A 15,511-nucleotide genomic window follows, 5' to 3' on the forward strand; every position below is an offset into this window, starting at 1 on the left:
CCACAGGAGACTGTGGGTTCAATTCCTGGGTTGGGAAGATCCCCCTGGAGGAGGAAATGGCAACCTACTCATCAGGATGGTCTCATGGACAGAGGAGCCTGGTGGGTTACTGTCCATGGGATAGCAAAGAGTCAGACCCAACTGAAGCAACTGAACAAGTATGCACAAAATGGGGATGACAAATGAATTCCAACTCTCATACCATCTCTGATTAACTGGTTGCACAGTGCTGTGTTGAGGAGGATTCTCAAAAGGCTCAGTAGGAAATTGTATCTTTATCAATTAGCAACCAAAACATGGAAATGGAAGAACAGAGGGACAGCATGTGGGCCATGCATGTGCCATCCACTTTAAAGTAGAGGCTATTTTTATTAGCATCACTAAATGTGATTTCTTTAATAAATTCTTCCACAGATTTGATCTTTCAAAATGCGCAGCATGTGAGGTATCTTTGGTTAACAGGCAAATTCTCCAATTAAAGTTATGAATAAAACTGGGATAACTTCAAAAGCACAGTAGTTATAGGCATTAGCTTTGTTATTCTGCTACATGTTTTAAGTAAACATGATATTTTTTCCTCAATTATACACAAAATCAGTATATGATATTAACCAGAAGATACAAAATATTAAAGAAAGACAGTGTTTAATAGTGTCAGTGCTTGGTCATAGTCATCAGTGTTGGAACAAGGAGGAGTGTTAATATATCAGTTCTCTTAGTAATTTTCATTAAACAATACAGTGTTAACAAATATGGATATGCAAATTAGTTAGATGGGAGGAATCCTTTCACAATGTATATGTATATCAAATAACCATGATGTGTACTTTTCTCAATTATACCTCAATAAAACAGGAAAAAAAATTCCTCAGAGGAAAATAAATCATTAAATCAAGTGGGCAAAAAAAAAGCATTATTCATCTGTCATAAGATCTTAATGAGGAAAATATCACTGTTTACTTTAAGACATTATTTGAACTTCAGACTCCAACAATAAGTACAACATCTCATCTTCTACTTTTGCAACACAACTCAATTTCGAGTTCTACGGTTATTTCTAAATGAAGTGAAGTCGCTCAGTTGTGTCCGACTCTTTGAAACGTCATGGACTATAGCCTACCAGGTTCATCCATCCATGGGATTTTCCAGGCAAGAGTACTGAAGTGGGGTACCATTTCCTTCTCCAGAGCATCTTCCTGACCCAGGGATTGAACCCGGTCTCCCACATTGTAGGCAGACACTTTACCATCTGAGCCACCAGGGAAGTCCTGGTTATTCCTGAGTAGCCTTCAAATCTCATCTCCAATAATGCATATGAGTAAAAGCTACCATCAGGTCCTGCCCAAACCACTACTGCTAATATATTTATTAATATATTAATATATTATTTAGCTTCATCACAATGTAGCAATAGTAATATATATGTATATGTATATATATATATATACACACACATATATGATGCACACATATGTGGAATAATTCTCATGGAAAACTAACTGGAAACTGGCAGAAGAGCTCCAACACAGTCAAATTGGACTTTGCCAGTGTGAGCAGAGGGAGTTGGTGACCCAAGAGTAAGCCAAGGCTAACCGCTGAATCTAGGGCAGAGAGCCCCTGGCATAGGACTCATTTAGCTACACAGAGGCAGCCTGGAGGATCTGGGCTGAGGTTACAGTGAGAGGGTAGCAGTTGTTGTCGGCACACTCAGAAATACACAGTGGTTTGTCTCCCAGTGAGAGTACTCCAGTTCTGCTCACTCCACACTGAAGCTTGATAAATCTGGGGCAGACAGGTCCTGGGAGAAGACTTCCACAGAGGCAGCCAAGATCTCAGGCAGCAGTTCAGTCGCCTCAATTCTTGCATAGCCACAACTCCAAACCACCAGCTCTAGGTCCAGACTACTAAACACAACAGCTTTGCACTAACTAGATCTGTGATGAATATAAGACAGAAAGGTTTGTGATGGGGACTGCTTCTGAGCAGAACCATGGACACATACAAAAATGATTCATAGGTCCTGGGTGACCACACAGGCCTTACCTGCATTACCAATCCCTCTTTTGGGGCAAGGTGTACATTCATGGGTAACAAAACCTGGTGGACCCTGACCCTCAAAGCTTATTATCCAACAACTGAGGGGCAGACTTCACACCCAACAGGACATTGGCAGATATAACAGAGAGAAGCCCTGACTCATATCCTGCACAGGCTTCAGATAAATCAACACCAACTACACCTTCTGTCAAAGAGATAATGGCCAGCACACCCTGAGTAAAGACAAGCATCCAGAAGAACAAAACAATAAAGTCTCTAAATTTTCTTCATGAAGTTTACATATAAAGTTTACCTGCAAAGAAGAAGATATTAATATAAAGCCTATAAGTATTCAAAACTTACATGAAGGTTTTGTGGGCATGAATGATTTTTTTAACATAAAATTTGGCCTCATCAAGAAAGTGACAGTTCAGGGAAAATATGAAAGCAATCTTGAATCAAGTGAAAATGAAGTAATTCAGTCATGTCCGACTCTGTGTGACCCCGCGGACCGTAGCCTACCAAGCTCTTCTCTCCATGGGATTCTCCAGGCAAGAATACTGGAGTGGGTCGCCATTTTCTTCTCCAAAGGTATTATTCAAATTCCCTTTGCAATGTATACTTTTCTCAGGTAGGGAAGGAATAACTTGCTAAAATTTGGATCAACCTCTGTAAAAATGAGAGAGGGGTAATCATTGTTATAACAAATTTCTCTAAAGGTCACTAGTGAGGAATATCCTTCCACCTATATATTTATCTATCTACCCATCCATCCATCCACTGGCATACCTATCTACATATACACCTACCTGTCTACCTACCTGCCATCTATCTCTATGGTCTGCTTTCTGTTATTTTAGTATTTTTACATCATGCCTTGTTATTTCAAATTTATTTATTCATAGAACAACCACTCTTATGGCAGAAAGTGAAGAGGAAATAAAAAGCCTCTTGATGAAAGTGAAAGAGGAGAGTGAAAATGTTGGCTTAAACCTCAGCATACAGAAAATGAAGATCACGGCATCTGGTCCCATCACTTCATGGGAAATAGATGGGGAAACAGTGGAAACAGTGTCAGACTCTATTTTGGGGGGCTCCAAAATCACTGCACATGGTGATTGCAGCCATGAAATTAAAACATGCTTACTCCTTGGAAGGAAAGTTATGACCAACCTAGATAGCATATTCAAAAGCAGAGACATAACTTTGCTGACTAAGGTCCATCTAGTCAAGGCTATGGTTTTCCCAGTGGTCATGTCTGGATGTGAGAGTTGGACTGTGAAGAAGGCTGATCGCCAAAGAATTGATGCTTTTGAACTGTGGTGTTGGAGAAGACTCTTGAGAGTCCCTTGGAGTGTAAGGACATCCAACCAGTCCATTCTGAAGGAGATCAGCCCTGGGATTTCTTTGGAAGGAATGATGCTAAAGCTGAAGCTCCAGTACTTTGGCCACCTCATGCAAAGAGTTGACTCATTGGAAAAGACTCTGATGCTGGGAGGGATTGGGGGCAGGATGAGAAGGGGACGACAGAGGATGAGATGGCTGATGTCATCACTGACTCGATGGACGTGAGTCTGAGTGAACTCCAGGAGTTGGTGATGGACAGGGAGGCCTGGGGTGCTGCGATTCATGGGGTCGCAAAGAGTCGGACAGGACTGAGCGACTGAACTGAGCTGAACTGAAGTACAGCTGGGCTTCAGTATCAGATGGGCTTCCCTGATAGCTCAGTTGGTAAAGAATCCACCTGCAATGCAGGAGATCCTGGTTTGATTTCTGGGTCGGGAAGATCCGCTGGAAAAAGGATAGGCTACTCACTCTAGCAATTATTGGGCTTCCCTGGTGGCTCAGCTTGTAAAGAATCCAGCCACAATGTGGGAGACCTGGATTTGATCACTGGGTTGGGAAGACCCCTAGAGAAGGGAAAGGCTACCCACTCCAGTATTCTGGCATGGAGAATTCCATGGAATGAATAGTCCATGGGATCGCAAAGAGTCAGACACGACTGAGTGACTTTCACTTTCACTTTCAGGTACAGCAGATGGAAGAATTCTGATGTTGGTCATCACTGAACATGGTATCTGGAGAAATCTAATAATTTATAAGAAAACATAGCTTTGATTGCAAGACTCTCCTTGTTAAATGATTCGAACAGAACTGCACTCAGCCTAATCTGGAGCTTCAGGTCAGTTCAGTTCAGTTCAGTCGCTCAGTCATGTCCGACTCTTTGCGACCCCATGAATCGCAGCACCCCAGGCCTCCCTGTCCATCACCAACTCCTGGAGTTCACTCAGACTCACGTCCATCGAGTCAGTGATGCCATTCAGCCATCTCATCCTCTGTCATCCCCTTCTCATCCTGCCCCCAATCCCTCCCAGCATCAGAGTCTTTTCCAATGAGTCAACTCTTCGCATGAGGTGGCCAAAGTACTGGAGCTTCAGCTTTAGCATCATTCCTTCCAAAGAAATCCCAGGGCTGATCTCCTTCAGAATGGACTGGTTGGATGTCCTTGCACTCCAAGGGACTCTCAAGAGTCTTCTCCAACACCACAGTTCAAAAGCATCAATTCTTCGGCGATCAGCCTTCTTCACAGTCCAACTCTCACATCCAGACATGACCACTGGGAAAACCATAGCCTTGACTAGACGGACCTTAGTCGGCAAAGTAATATCTCTGCTTTTGAATATGCAATCTAGGTTGGTCATAACTTTCCTTCCAAGGAGTAAGCATGTTTTAATTTCATGGCTGCAATCACCATGTGCAGTGATTTTGGAGCCCCCCAAAATAGAGTCTGACACTGTTTCCACTGTTTCCCCATCTATTTCCCATGAAGTGATGGGACCAGATGCCCTGATCTTCGTTTTCTCAATGCTGAGGTTTAAGCCAACTTTTTCACTCTCCTCTTTCACTTTCATCAAGAGGCTTTTTAGTTCCTCTTCATTTTCTGCCATAAGGGTGGTGTCATCTGCATATCTGAGGTTATTGATATTTCTCCCTGCAATATTGATTCCAGCTTGTGTTTCTTCCAGTCAAGCGTTTCTCATGATGTACTCTGCATATAAGTTAAATAAGCAGGGTGACAATATACAGACTTGACGTACTCCTTTTCCTATTTGGAACCAGTCTGTTGTTCCATGTCCAGTTCTAACTGTTGCTTGCTAACCTGCATACAGATTTCTCAAGAGGCAGGTCAGGTGGTCTGGTATTCCCATCTCTCTCAGAATTTTCCACAGTTTATTGTGATCCACACAGTCAGTAGTGTATTATAAAAATGAAATTGCCTATAAAAGAAAAGTGCTTCCATAGGCAATTACAGAACAAGTATATGAAACAAATATAGCAGGTTATGAATGAAAAATATTACTATGAATAAATGTAAGAGGAAGGTATCTGGATAGTGACTTCTAGTTTTTTTTTTACCAGATTGAGGTAGTAGGTGACAAATAACAGGAAATCTATTTGGAGTGCTGAATCTGTTCAAGAATTAATTTTATGGTTCTCAGAAAGTTATAATACAGCTAATAATTTTTACATCTAAGCTCTTGAATGCAAAAGCAAATAGCATCCATGGTAATTATACTTGCAGTTCTTACAGTTAGAAATAAAATAAGTTTCAGAGTGTGCTGAGTGGGTAATAGTGACCGAACACTGAATTGTGCAACACAGTCTTGGGATAAAGAATGTCCAATCAAAAACATACATAAACTTGGAAATACATTTTTTAGAGAAAGAAGTAAAGATGTGATTTTATTGGTACCAAGATTAAGTATCATGTAATATGTTTAAAAATCTAAGGATAAATTTAGAATAATAATCCTTGAGATATTTTCAACATGAATATCTCTAAAATGTATCTGTTTTAAGTATTGCTTGGAGCATCTATGTGAGCATGTCAAGTGATATGGATTACTAGATTTCAGGATAGGGCATTTCTGTCTCTGAATATCTATGGCTTTTAGAAGACATTCTCCCTACATCTAGCTAAACACTGTCCTTATGCAGATTCTAACCTTCTAGTTTCACCTGTTGCTTTGCCCCAAATAACTGTATTCATTCAAATTTAAGTATGCATTAAACCAGACAAAATGGAAAGATAGAGACAAATCTCAATTGCTTAGGCCCAGTCCAAGCTCAGCTTTGGAGACAGAAGTGAATGACTGAGTGAATGGAAATCAAATGAAAACTGATAAAGAAGTCAAAACTGAGCAAAGAGAGTGGCCTAAGATTGAAGGAAAGCAGCAATCTCTGGAAGGAGAAATTCATCATCATGGGTAGAAAATAGGTCAGATAATTGGACAGCTTTTCTCTTGAGCACTTTGCCATGGGAAGATCATTGCATGCTGCTGCTCCCTCTGAGCAGAAAAATGGTGCAAAGCAATGTCATAGTTACTGTGAGGTGTTGGTAGCATCAGTGTAGGATGATTCTTCTTCTCCTGTCTTTTAATCCCTTGAGGATTGTAAAGCCAGCTAAGGAGAACAGCTCTTAATGTGTGTGGTTCCCTGAACCACATAATGGGAGTGAAGCAAAAGAGGGTAATCAATACTATGATTATCTGAAAAGTCTCTACCCATCGGGAGCCCTATCATGAACTGGGTGAAGTGTATTAAATCTTAAATCAGTGCATTCTTATCAATTATGTTATTCTTATTCATGCTATTCATTTATCCTTCCCTTCAGAATTTTAATAGAATTTTTGTATGTGCTACCCAGTCACCCCATTATTGTTATACTTTCTGCTTTTACTACTTCTAAGGACATTGCATTGTAGTTTAAGACTTTCTTTGCTTTTTGTTTTTGATTATTCTGTTCTCTTTTCAGTCTCCAGTTAAAGACCTGACTGAAGCAACTTGGCATGCACCCAGCTTCTCATTAATTACTGATTATAAATAATTTTCTTGTGATCAAGTGAAAAAAGCTGCATGCTGATTGATTTAGTTGATTTAGTTGAATTAAGAGGAAAAGTTTTCTTTATCTTAAATAAAATACCTTGAAATAGAATAATAAGATAATTAAGCATGAGAGATGAGGTCTTCTAAGCATAGCCCAGATAAAAGATATTTACATTAGAAAAGTCAATTCCTCTACATAAGAAATAAAAAGGAAATTATTGTCCTTGTTGTTTGAGATGGAGGGAGGGAAGCTGGCAGCTAGTGCTAAAGTTATCCTAAGTGGCAAGGGTAAAGTAGCAAAAAAAGACAGAAGAAACCCAGGAAAAATATTAAATTACCCTTTATGTGTAATGAAGATCTAATTTTCAGAGAATCATGTTTAGTATGTTTTTTTTTTCCTTCCCATATCTATTGTCATCATCTGTTATCCCATATCTGCAATAAAAATCATTTCTACCATTATACTTGTTTTAAGAATATTTATGGAGAATAAATGAAATGTTAGGAAATAATAAGGAGAACAGAGAAAGATTTTTTAAAATGAAATGTAAAGTGGGCAGCAGCTGTCAAACAAGTTTAAAAATGAACTAACTATTAAAATACATTCTATTAATACTGAAAAACTCCTAAAAGTCAAACTAATATTAAAGAGTTAGAAAATCTTAGGGTTCATGTGAGTATAGTTATAGGTTTCTTATTAAGACATAAAGGATACAGACAGATTGCTTAAGGTTTGCTGTCATCAGAAATATATTGATTTCATAAAGAGTTATTTAATTTTTAAGGAAAGCACTCTTTAGCTGTTGCCTCTAATTTAACTAACGAGTTGATCTGAAAAACATCTGCTTATCTATTCAGAAACTTCTCTTTCATGGCATTTTCTTCTATTTATACATATTTGAATGTAAGTAAGTATATTTGAAAAAGCAAGAGAGTTCCAGAAAAACATCTATTTCTGCTGTATTGACTATGCCAAAGACTTTGACTGTGTGGATAACAATAAATTGTGGAAAATTCTTAAAGAGATGGACATACCAGACCATCTGACCTGTCTCTTGAGAAACTTGTATGCAGGTCAGGAAGCAATAGTTAGAACTGGACATAGAACAACAGACTGGTTCCAAATAGGAAAAGGAGTACGTCAAGGCTGTATTTTGTCACACTGCTTATTTAACTTCTATGCAGAGTACATCATGAGAAACGCTGGGCTGGAAGAAGCATAAGCTGGAATCAAGATTACAGGGAGAAATATCAATATTCTCAGATATGCAGACAACACCACCCTTATGGTAGAAAGTGAAGAGGAGCTAAAAAGCCTCTTGATGAAAGTGAGAGGAGAGTTAAAAAGTTGGCTTAAAGCTTAACGGTCAGAAAACTAAGATCATGGCATCTGGTCCCATCACTTCATGGGAAATAGATGGGAAAACAGTGGAAACAGTGTCAGACTTTATATTTTTAGGCTCCAAAATCACTGCAGATGGTGATTGCAGCCATGAAATTAAAAGACAGTTGCTCCTTGGAAGGAAAGTTATGACCAACCTAGATAGCATGTTGAAAAGCAGACATTATTTTGCCAACAAAGGTCCATCCAGTCAAGGCTATGGTTTTTCTAGTCATGGACGGATGTGAGAATTGGACTGTGAAAAAAGCTGAGCACTGAAGAATTGATGCTTTTGAACTGTGGTGTTGGAGAAGACTCTTGAGAGTCCCTTGGACTGCAGGGAGATCCAACCAATCCATTCTAAAGGAGATCAGCCCTGGGATTTCTTTGGAAGGAATGATGTTAAAGCTGAAACTCCAGTACTGTGGCCACCTCATGTGAAGAGTTGACTCATTGGAAAAACCCTAATGCTGGGAAGGATTGGGAGCAAGAGGAGAAGGGGATGACAGAAGACGAGATGGTTGGGTGGCATCACCAACTAGATGGATACGGGTTTGAGTGGACTCTGGGAGTTGGTGATGGACAGGGAGGCCTGGCGTGCTGCAGTTCATGGGGCTGCAAAGAGTCAGACATGACTGAGCGACTGAACTGAACTGAACTGAAATATATTCAAAACATGTATTTTCCTAAACTGGCATAACCAAATATCAGTTGGACCCTCCTTTAACTTTTCTAGATATAATTGATAACTCTTTCTTAGAATTTATATAGGAAGGATATATTTGTCTTTATGGCTTCCATAATAAAGTACCACATACTAGGTAGCCTAGTCAACATCAATTTATGTTCCTACAGTTCTGGAAGCTGGAAGTCTGAGAGCAAATTGTCTGCATAGTTGATTTCTTCTGAGTTATCTCCCTCCTTCTTCATATGGTCTTCCCTCTGTGTATGTGTGTGTCCTAACCTCCTTTTATAGGAATATCATTCATATTGGATTGGGGCCACCTTAATGACCTCATATAACCATAATCATCTGTTTAATGTCCTTTATCTCTAAACCACATTCTGAAGTACTGGGGACAGGGATTTCAACACATGAGTTTTGGAAGACATAACTTGGCCCATGAAAGTGGATATATAAGACTAACTCATTTAATAGTTTTAATCACTCAGATCCATCAGTTAGTAAGTTTGGAACTTTCAACTGCTGTAGAGGAATTTGTACTTATTCTTTTGGTATAAATTGTTGCCCCTGGAGATAAACTTTAGTATCTTACTAGATTCTGGTCTTATATTTCAGGACTGCCATGAAGATGTATTGAAAGTTCTACCACACTGGAAGAGTCTAATACCCCACTCATTTGGTGATTTGCCAGCTCTAATTTTGAAAGAACACACTGACCACGATGGTGAATATATCAATTTAAAAAAAAAATCTACTGTCTGTACTATGTGTGCCTATTTCCCTATTTCCCTGTGTGTTCTGACGAAACTTACAACTACTTGCACACAGCTTCATGTGGCTTCTGTTTTGCAAAACTATTAAGCCAGTCTTACCTAAAATTATCTCTCTCTGTTTTTTTTTTTTTTTCCTACTGGTCTACCTTGACTTTGCCTTTAGCATTTGCTCATCAAGACTCAGATATGAATGGATCCTGATCTCCTTCACCATATGATTCCTGTCAGAAGTTTCAAAATGTCCTTCAAATTTTGCAGTTATGTGTTTGACTTTATTCTCAACACATTCTCTAATTTCAACACTGAATTTGTCATTTTTTTTCTCATGTAATTTGTGTCAGTTACCATAAATTTGAAAATTTACACTTTTATTCTTTTACAAAATTCCCATCCACAAGGCTTATTTCTAGTTGGGAATTCAGGGATTCCCACCTTCTCAAAATGCTAGTACTCAGGTTCTTAATTTCTAGTTTACCCACCTCTAACACATAACTTACAGTTTGAAATGTAGCTAATGAGTTTTGTGACATGTAACCCTTCAGAGTTAACTCAAAATTATCATTTGTTGTTGTGTTAGTTGCTAAGTCATGTGTGATTCCTTGTGATCACATGGACTGTAGCCTGCCAGGCTCCTATATCTATATGATTTCCCAGACAAGAATACTAGAGTGGGTTGCCATTCCCTTATCCAGGGGATCTTGACAATCCAAGGATCAAACTCACATCTCCTGCAGTGCAGGCAGATTCGTTATCATCTGAGCCACCAAGGAAGTCTCAAACCATTATCAGCAGAATGTAAATCATGTATTTTTAAAATTAATTATTTTTTTTATTGAAGGATAATTGCTTTACAGAATTTTGTTCTTTGCTGTCAAACCTCAACATGAATCTGCCATAGGTATACATATATACCCTCCTTCCTGAATGTCCCTCCTATCTCCCTCCCCATCCCAGCCCTCTAGGTTGATATAGAGTGCCTGTTTGAGTTTTCCTGAGCCATACAGCAAATTTCCATTGGCTATCTATTTTACATATGGTAATATAAGTTTCCATGTTACATTTTTCATACATTTCACCCTCTCATCCTCTCTCCCCATGTCCATAAATATATTCTTTATGGCTGTTTCTCCATTGCTGCCCTGTAAATAAATTCTTCAGTACCATTTTTCTAGATTCCATATATATGTGTTATCATATGGTATTTATCTTTCTGTTTCTGACTCACTTTACTCTGTATAATAGGTTCCAGGTTCATCCACCTCATTAGAACTGACTCAAATGTGTTCCTTCTTCTTATTGCTGAGTAATATTCCATTGGGTATATATGCCACCACTTCTTTATCCATTCATCTATTAATGGACATCTAGGTTGCTTCCATGTTCTAGCTATTGTAAATAGTGCTGCAATGAACAATGGGATACATATGTCTTTTTCAATTTTGGTCTCTTCAGAGTATATGCCTAGGACTGGGATTGCTGGGTCACGTGGTAGTTTTATTCCTAGTTTTTTAAGGAATCTTGATACCATCTTCTATAGTGGCTGTATCAATTTGCATTCCCATCAACAACACAAGAGTGTTCCTTTTTCTCCATACCTTCTCCAGCATTTATTGTTTGCTGATTTTTTATGATGGCCCTTCTGACCAGTGTGAGGTGATATCTCATTGTAGTTTTGATTTGCATTTCTCTAATAATGAGTGATTTTGAGGATCCTTTCAAGTGTTTGTTAGCCATCTGAATGTCTTCTTTAAAGAAATGTCTGTTTAGGTATTTTTCCCACTTTTTGATTGGGTTGTTTGTTTTTCTGGTATTGAGTTGTATGAGCTGCTTATATATTTTGGAAATTAATCCTTTGTTAGTTGTTTCATTTACTATTATTTTCTCCCATTCTGAGGGTTGTCTTTTCACCTTGCTTCCCTGGTGGCTCAGAGGGCAAAGCATCTGCCTACAGTGCAGGAGACCTGGGTTCAATCTCTGGGCCAGGAAGATCCTCTGGAGAAGGAAATGGTAACTCACTCCAGTACTCTTGCCTGGAAAATCCCATGGACAGAGAAGCCTGGTAGACTATAGTCCATGGGATCGCAAACAGTTGGACATGACCGAGTGACTTCACTATAGTTTCCTTTGCTGCACAAAAGTGTTTAAGTTTAATTCTGGTCCCATTCATTTACTTTTGTTTTTCTTTGCGTTACTCTAGGAGGTGGGTCATAGAGGATCTTGCCTTGAAAAAATATGAAATGATTCATGAATTTGTGCTTCATCCTAGAACAGGGGCCATGCTAATCTCTGTATCATTCCAATTTTAGTATATGTGCTGCCAAAACGAGCATTTTCTTTTCTTTTCTTTTGATGCAAGTGCCTAGCTTAAACTTTGATTGCTGAGACAACCATTTCAAGGGCTATCTACTCCAAAGTCAGCTATCTAGAATAAATATCTACATCCCCAGAAATGTGACTAAATAAAGTACCAGGCCACCTCTCAGCACTGAGGCTTATTTTTTTATAAATCCTGGTTGATTTCCATAGCTGATCATTTGGGCCACTTTTTATTCCCCCCCCCCCCACACTTTCAATTACCACTTTTGTTTTAAATTCAGCAATAGTAAGCCCACAAAACTTCTAGACTATTACCTTCATCCTCAGTAAAAGCAGAACCTCAGACTAGTGCACTCTTTTACCTGCTCTAGCTCTGATTCTCCACTCTCCACATTTCCCATTCCCAGCTCCCTGCTGTGTGACTCCAGTTGCACTGCGTATTTTCTAGGTCTTATAATTAATCACGGTTTCCTTGGTGCCTCAATGGTAAAGAGTCTGCCTGCAATGTGGGAGACCTGAGTTTGATTCCGGGGTCAGGAAGATTCCTGGAGAAGGGAAGGGCTACTCACTCTATTATTCTTTCCTGGAGAATTCCATGGATAGAGGAGCCTGGTGGGCCACAGTCCAAGGGGTTTCAAAGAGTTGGACACGACTGACTGACTAACACTTTGGGCTTCCCTGGTGGCTCAGTGGTAAAGAATCTACCTGAAATGTGGGAAACCTGAATTCAATCCCTAGGTTGGGAAGATACCTTGGAGAAGGAAATGGTCTACATACTCCAGTATTCTTGCCTGGAGAATTCCATGGACAGAGGAGTCTGGTGGGCTCATGTTGCAGAATCAGACACAACTGAATGACTTTCACTTTCATTATAATTAATCAACCTTTAGTTTTTCAAAGTTTCTTGATGATGTTACTGAAGGGTATCTTGAAATCATAATGAGAACGATAAGGTCAGTCCAGCCACAGTGGTAGTTATTAGTATAGGCTAAGAGAGAAAACAAAACAAAACACAAGATCTTATCAATAAAACTGAAATCTCTATCAACCAATTAATATCAGGCCATATAATTCCCTTTAGTAGATCACTTTTGAGTTTCATATAGTCTTTGAGTGAAAATGATTTATAACCAAAGCAATTTATTTTTTCAATTTGATACTCACTATTATTTTACCTCTCTTCCTTAATTCAACAAGATATGTCAATGTTCTTTTTACCCTCAAAATATGGTTTACATTTCCTTTCTTGGTGTTTTTATCATGCTATTGACTTGACCTAGAATATCATTTTCTTTCATTGTTTCTGTCCTTTTTTTTTTTTTTTTTTTTTCCTTAGTATCCTCCAGTGTTCCTATTTAAGCAGTTATCTTCACAACAAGTTTCCAGTCCTATAATCTGAGCTTAAGGCCCCAGGTGGGTGTATACTAAAGAAATGTTGAGCTCTCTTAATTTTCATAAGCAAAAATCAGGGTAAGTTATGGATAGCAGTATAATTGGTCCAAAGAACAGTGTTTAACTCCATAATTTCTTCTCATCAAATTTGGCTTCATGGACCAGTGAACTTGCATAGCGTTTAGCACTCAAAATTGTGTGCTGTACTTGGAGTTGAATACTCTGTAATCATTGTTTTGAAATTTTGTCTTCGTGTGTTTTATAAATAAATCCTATCAAAAAATGCAGAATGGGAGTGGGAAGGGTCAAGTTTAAATGAGAGCCCTGCAGCATCTAGGCCTAGATAAGTTGCTGCCCATCCCTGACTAGCCCAGACAGCTCCATGGTGATTTCAAGGGGGACTTAATGAGGGCTTCTCGCCTAATCCCTATCCAGACACTTAGTACATCCCTCATGGATGTTGCCATCCATTTCTGAGACTGAAAGTGTCAGGGTGGTGGAGTCTAGGGAAAAGGAAACTGATGTCTTGCCCCCAGCCAGAGCCTTCCTTTTTTTTTTTGGCTTGGGTCCCTCACGTTATGTAGTAAGTCATGCCTCCAATGAATTACAATGAATACCTCCAATGAATGAGCAAAGAACCACTCCATACCAATTATTCTGAGGTAAGTGAAACTCCTTCTCACACTGCCACTCACACAGTTCAACATTTAAAATTAAACAAGAGAAACACAGAGGGATAAAGCCACTCCACAGCCACTGATTTTATATATATATATATATTTTTTTTTTCTTCTCCTGAATGGTTTCAATACACAGTATTATCATGTCAAACTTAAGACAGCTCTGAAGGTATGAAATATATATATAGATAGATAGATAGATAGATAGATAGAGAGAGAGAGATATAGCATAAAGGAACATTTTGAGAAAAAAGTTATATGTATAGAAGTAACAAAGGGAGATTTAAACATAGTGCAATATATAAACTGTGTGTCCTGACTTTGGACCCACCACTTTTTAGATGTTTATTCTTGCAATATTACTTGGCTTCCAAATATCATATTTTTTCCTTATTTTTGTTTGTTTAAATCTGAAATGAACTATTGACAGATGCTCAGTAAATTTTAATTACTTTTTTACTGTAAAGCAATTATCTTCTATCATTAACTCAGAAAAGCACATTGAGTTGCTAAATAACTCCTAAAATATATCACACAGGGCATGGCCTGGAAATAAAAACACTGACACACACAAAAAAAATAATTTTAAAAATTAATGAGAAATTTAGATTTTACAGGAACACCTAAGGAAAGTAAATATAGCCCTTAGAAGGGGGGGGGGGTCGGAAAAAAAAAGAAGGGGGGGTGGGAATCAAAGACAGAAAATGATATAATTAACACATCATGATTATTAATAGTTACTGAGAATTACTCAGAAACATTTGAAGAACTTTTTGTTGAATAGTAATGGCATATATTAAGGCTTCCCTGGTGGCTCAGTGGCAAAGAATCCACCTGCCAGCACAGGAGAAGCAGGTTATATTCCTGGGTTGGGAAGATCCCTTGGGGAAGAAAATGGCAACCCACTCCAATATTCTTGCCTGGGAAAGTTCATGAACAGAGGAGCCTGGTGGGATACAGTCCAAGGACTGGCAAAATAGTTGGACTCAACTCAATGACTAAATAATAACAAAAGCATATAGTACTGTTCAATAAAATATCTCCCAATGGTCAATAAAAATAAAGTACAGGCTTGAACAATAATTTTGGGAAGAGCAACTAAGTAAAGGGAAATCTACTGGAGAAGTGCACCATGGTGCAAAACAGGGATAACCCATAAGAATAGGGTGTTCCAACTATTGTGCTGTGCCGGGAGCCAGTGTGAGGAATCCCGCCCATGACAAGGTCATGAGGAAGGAAGCTGACATACGCCAGGTGTGCTCAGACTTCAGGGACCCCTCTGGAAATTCCTAAGCATGTACCCCAACAAAAATCTGCTGGTTTTTGTGCTCTGCTTTTCCACTCTTCTGACATTTTCTGG

Source organism: Capra hircus, chromosome 8 (assembly GCF_001704415.2).
Source record: "Capra hircus breed San Clemente chromosome 8, ASM170441v1, whole genome shotgun sequence".
In the NCBI taxonomy this organism is placed as follows: Eukaryota; Metazoa; Chordata; class Mammalia; order Artiodactyla; family Bovidae; genus Capra; species Capra hircus.